Below are 5,641 nucleotides of genomic sequence, written 5' to 3' on the forward strand. Positions count from 1 at the left end.
CTGCCTTGCCGTGGTGGAGGTTGAAGCTTGCTGTGGTTGGGGCTGGACCTCCAGGCCTTGCCCTGCAGCCTCCTGGGTGGACTTGCTGGTTGAGGCCATGGCTTCTTCCAGCAGGCTCTTTTCCGCTTCCTTGCTTGCTTGTGGAGAGAGGCTTCGCAAAGTCTTCTTTCCCGGGTGGGAGGAGCTATGCAGATCCGGTCCCGGTGGGAGGAGCTATGCAAATCCTTCTCCAGAGGCAGCGAGTTTCTTCGAAAAGATTCTGCGCCGCCTTCCTCTTCGCCGCTGTTCCGGAATTCACCGCCGATTCCCTTCTTCCAGGTTCTTCGTCGGCTTCTTCCGGAGCTGCAGTCTTCAAGATCTTCTCCTTCTTCAGATGTTCCGAGGCAGGCAGGAGACGATCTTCAGGTGGTATGCTCTAGAGAAATGCGGTTCTAATAAGAACGAAAAGTACTGCAATCGTACTACGCAAAATCTCTACCACAATGCTTGGAGTTCTTCAGACCGTAGCGATCATGGTATCTCCCCTGCCAGGTTTTTTTTTTTTTTTCTAAAGCCGAGGAACGTGCTTTCGATTCACCCAAAGTGCAAGAAAAAGTGCAAACGTGTTACACTAAAAAAAACGTGCACAAAGGATGCGGTCTATCGCAAGCCTTTCTCCGATAGGAGAGAGGCCCCCCAACAAACCTTACCCTTCGCCTCCGGACCAAAAGGTACCTGCGAGGTTCCAGGTTCGATGTCCCTTTTCGCCGAAGCTACTAGGGGACCACAAATGCTCCCGGCATCCCCCTTGGCGTTAGCCAAGGTATCTGCCCGCAGAGCCGATTACGGTAGGTACCCTGCCAAGCAGGAGTACCCGGGGTGTTTGCAGGGAGGTGCGGAACCTAATGGTCACACACACCTCCCCTAGACCGCCAGGAGGGACACCCAGAAGGGCTACCGCATCCTGACAAATCCTGTGAACACACAACACGCAAAAAGTGACACAGTGAGACAAAAAAGAAATAAATAAGTGAATGTGTGCAGATATACTGCCCGGGCATCCGGCCGGATCTATAAAAATTTCTCTGATCCTAGCCAGAAGGCCGGGAATCAAGAGGTGAGTGCCACAAGGTGAAGAGATTATGGTGCCCGTGCTTCAACTCAGTGAGTCTATCCTCCCAGTGAGTTTCGGCACCTCGGGGTCACCACTCCCCGAGGCACAAAAGTACCTCGGCTCTAGACCCTCTCAGCCTCATGGCGAGACCCGCCAGGTACTACACTTGATCTTAGCCAAAAGGCCGAGAAGCGATAACCGTGAAAGGGGCGGGCCCAACAAGGTCCCCTTCATGGGCACTATCACTGCTTGCTGTCAGGGAGGCTGCCAGACAATTTTCCATGCACACTCTGGGCTGGGGGGCAGTCAACCACCAGTACACACAGCAGAACCTAAACCCATACCATTATTGCTAAGCAGCAAGACAGGGGCCCATTGCACTCCCACGGGGCCTTTTTAAATGCAATCCATAACCCGGATTTGCCAGGAACCCTTCTTACTCCTCCTACTTGCATGTGACACTGGGCTTAGGATCTGCATAGGAAACACACACACAAGCACACACCTACCTTTGTTGCCTGCAGATGCCTCCTTGGCTGTCCCCAAACGGTATCAAACCAACACCCACGGGAAGCTGTAAGCATAGAGGACATGCCTGCACCCTATTGGACTTACCTGTGTGGGTTAAATCCGGGTTATTTGGCAACCTATGGCGGTGATGGTTCTGCTCAGGCAGAGCAGTGCTGATGCTCCTCATAAAGCTGTCGCTGCTGTGAAGGTTCTAGGTGACATCACAACCCCTATGGTTACATACACAACAAAGCTGGGTTGTTGTTGTTTACACTCTGCAAGGCCTGTGGAAGTGAGTGACATCATAGCACTGTAGTTCTGAGGGTTCTAGATGGATGCAACAATCTCCTGTTGCTTCTATGAAGGCCATAATAGACGACATCACCAAACAGCTCCATAGTCACATACACAGCAAAGGAGAGATGTTGTTTACACCTAGTGATGTCAGTGGTATTGAGTGACATCACAGCACAGTGCTAAGGCTCCTGGGCCTGGACACAGCAGCGGCTGCAATATCTCAACGGAGAATACGTTTATATATGTGTGTGTGTGTGCGCGTGTGTGTATATATATATATATATATATATATATATATATATATATATATATTTCTCCGCCGAAATCACTTTTCAACCCATTTCCACCTTTTTTTCCCTTCTCTTCCTCTTACTTTTTTTTCACGTTTTTTTACGTTTTTCTCCTTTTCGCCTCTTTCCTGGGCGTATTATTCTTCTTTTTCATCTTTTTTTTCGTCTAATGCATACCCCATCAGTGCAGCAACGCTTATTCAATACCGCCAGCAGATGGAGACACTGGGGGATAATTTTCTAAGGATTTATACTGATTTTTCCTGTCTGAATTTGTCGCACAGAAAGTTGCAGGCCAAATATGTGTGACATTTCTGCGACTCTAGCTTCTAGAGCATTTTTACAACATTATACATAGGTGCTGAATACATAAAAAGCGACTGTTCAGCGACAGACAAGTCGCATCGGCTGAAAGTAGGCCAGAATGTCAGTCCATGTTGGAGCAGGTTTAGATACAGTCTAAAGCATAGATCTCAAAGTCTGTGCACAGAATTTAGCAAGGGCCTCGCACCTTCTGATGCATCAGGTAGGTGCACAATAGCATAGCCTAACCCTCTGTACTTTGGTCTATATTGATGCGGGACATAGACAGCCAGCTGATGACCAATCCATTAGTGCAATGGATGGCTGGAAGCATTTGTCTTTGCCTTTGCAATACCACAGAAGCAATGCATGGTCAATGTACAGCAATGACACACCTGTGTGAACAGCCAGGAGACCCCCCCCCCCCCATGTTATGTTACATAGTTACATAGTTAGTACGGTCGAAAAAAGACATATGTCCATCAAGTTCAACCAGGGAATTAAGGGGTAGGGGTGTGGCGCGATATTGGGGAAGGGATGAGATTTTATATTTCTTCATAAGCATTAATCTTATTTTGTCAATTAGGAACATTCAGCACCCACCCGCTATCAAGGCAGCTGCCTATCATGTCAAGCCCTACCTGCACAGGTTTGCTGACTACTCAAATGATCCAATTAAGGAGGCCATTTAGTCAGCAGCAGCAGAAGTCCTGTGCCTGGACGCTCCAACAGTGGCCAGACACAAGCAGAAGCAGCAGCAGCACCACCTTTTGTTTTTTGGCTGCAGCAGCAGCAAGGCCCACAGGGCTGGCTAGCTGGCTAGCCAGCAAGCAGGTAGCAATGAAAGTAGGAATCTTTCTTTTTAACCCTGTAAGGGGGTGGTGCACTGTACCCGAAGATACTGCCATATCGGGTCAATGCATAGGGCGACGGAAGCAAGCTTCGAAATCGGCCCCCCGTTCTCAAAAATCCATTTAATATATGGTCGCCAGATAGGGGACGTATCAGATATTAAACTGATAAGAACAGATACTACACTTGATCTTAGCCAAAAGGCCGAGAAGCGATAACCGTGAAAGGGGCGGGCCCAACAAGGTCCCCTTCATGGGCACTATCACTGCTTGCTGTCAGGGAGGCTGCCAGACAATTTTCCATGCACACTCTGGGCTGGGGGGCAGTCAACCACCAGTACACACAGCAGAACCTAAACCCATACCATTATTGCTAAGCAGCAAGACAGGGGCCCATTGCACTCCCACGGGGCCTTTTTAAATGCAATCCATAACCCGGATTTGCCAGGAACCCTTCTTACTCCTCCTACTTGCATGTGACACTGGGCTTAGGATCTGCATAGGAAACACACACACAAGCACACACCTACCTTTGTTGCCTGCAGATGCCTCCTTGGCTGTCCCCAAACGGTATCAAACCAACACCCACGGGAAGCTGTAAGCATAGAGGACATGCCTGCACCCTATTGGACTTACCTGTGTGGGTTAAATCCGGGTTATTTGGCAACCTATGGCGGTGATGGTTCTGCTCAGGCAGAGCAGTGCTGATGCTCCTCATAAAGCTGTCGCTGCTGTGAAGGTTCTAGGTGACATCACAATCCCTATGGTTACATACACAACAAAGCTGGGTTGTTGTTGTTTACACTCTGCAAGGCCTGTGGAAGTGAGTGACATCATAGCACTGTAGTTCTGAGGGTTCTAGATGGATGCAACAATCTCCTGTTGCTTCTATGAAGGCCATAATAGACGACATCACCAAACAGCTCCATAGTCACATACACAGCAAAGGTGAGATGTTGTTTACACTTAGTGATGTCAGTGGTATTGAGTGACATCACAGCACAGTGCTAAGGCTCCTGGGCCTGGACACAGCAGCGGCTGCAATATCTCAACGGAGAATACATTTATATATATGTGTGTGTGTGCGCGTGTATATATATATATATATATATATATATATATATATATATATATATATTTCTCCGCCGAAATCACTTTTAAACCCATTTCCACCTTTTTTTCCCTTCTCTTCCTCTTACTTTTTTTTCACGTTTTTTTACGTTTTTCTCCTTTTCGCCTCTTTCCTGGGCGTATTATTCTTCTTTTTCTTCTTTTTTTTCGTCTAATGCATACCCCATCAGTGCAGCAACGCTTATTCAATACCGCCAGCAGATGGAGACACTGGGGGATAATTTTCTAAGGATTTATACTGATTTTTCCTGTCTGAATTTGTCGCACAGAAAGTTGCAGGCCAAATATGTGTGACATTTCTGCGACTTTAGCTTCTAGAGCATTTTTACAACATTATACATAGGTGCTGAATACATAAAAAGCGACTGTTCAGCGACAGACAAGTCGCATCGGCTGAAAGTAGGCCAGAATGTCAGTCCATGTTGGAGCAGGTTTAGATACAGTCTAAAGTATAGATCTCAAAGTCTGTGCACAGAATTTAGCAAGGGCCTCGCACCTTCTGATGCATCAGGTAGGTGCACAATAGCATAGCCTAACCCTCTGTACTTTGGTCTATATTGATGCGGGACATAGACAGCCAGCTGATGACCAATCCATTAGTGCAATGGATGGCTGGAAGCATTTGTCTTTGCCTTTGCAATACCACAGAAGCAATGCATGGTCAATGTACAGCAATGACACACCTGTGTGAACAGCCAGGAGACCCCCCCCCCCCCCCCCCATGTTATGTTACATAGTTACATAGTTAGTACGGTCGAAAAAAGACATATGTCCATCAAGTTCAACCAGGGAATTAAGGGGTAGGGGTGTGGCACGATATTGGGGAAGGGATGAGATTTTATATTTCTTCATAAGCATTAATCTTATTTTGTCAATTAGGAACATTCAGCACCCACCCGCTATCAAGGCAGCTGCCAATCATGTCATGCCCTACCTGCACAGGTGTGCTGGCTACTCAAATGATCCAATTAAGGAGGCCATTTAGTCAGCAGCAGCAGAAGTCCTGTGCCTGGACGCTCCAACAGCGGCCAGACACAAGCAGAAGCAGAAGCAGCAGAAGCAGCAGCAGCACCACCTTTTGTTTTTTGGCTGCAGCAGCAGCAAGGCCCACAGGGCTGGCTAGCTGGCTAGCCAGCAAGCAGGTAGCAATGAAAGTAGGAATCTTT

General features: G+C 47.8%; 1 non-coding gene across 1 annotated transcript; it reads right to left on the bottom strand.

Annotated features, from left to right (window-relative positions):
• Positions 1-3,369: 3,369 nt before the first annotated feature.
• Positions 3,370-3,561, bottom strand: LOC130335729 (U2 spliceosomal RNA). Its single transcript, XR_008877301.1, has one exon. It is a non-coding gene; the product is annotated as a U2 spliceosomal RNA (small nuclear RNA).
• Between the last annotated feature and the right edge of the window lie 2,080 nt (positions 3,562-5,641).

Source organism: Hyla sarda, unplaced genomic scaffold (assembly GCF_029499605.1).
Source record: "Hyla sarda isolate aHylSar1 unplaced genomic scaffold, aHylSar1.hap1 scaffold_456, whole genome shotgun sequence".
Taxonomy (NCBI): domain Eukaryota; kingdom Metazoa; phylum Chordata; class Amphibia; order Anura; family Hylidae; genus Hyla; species Hyla sarda.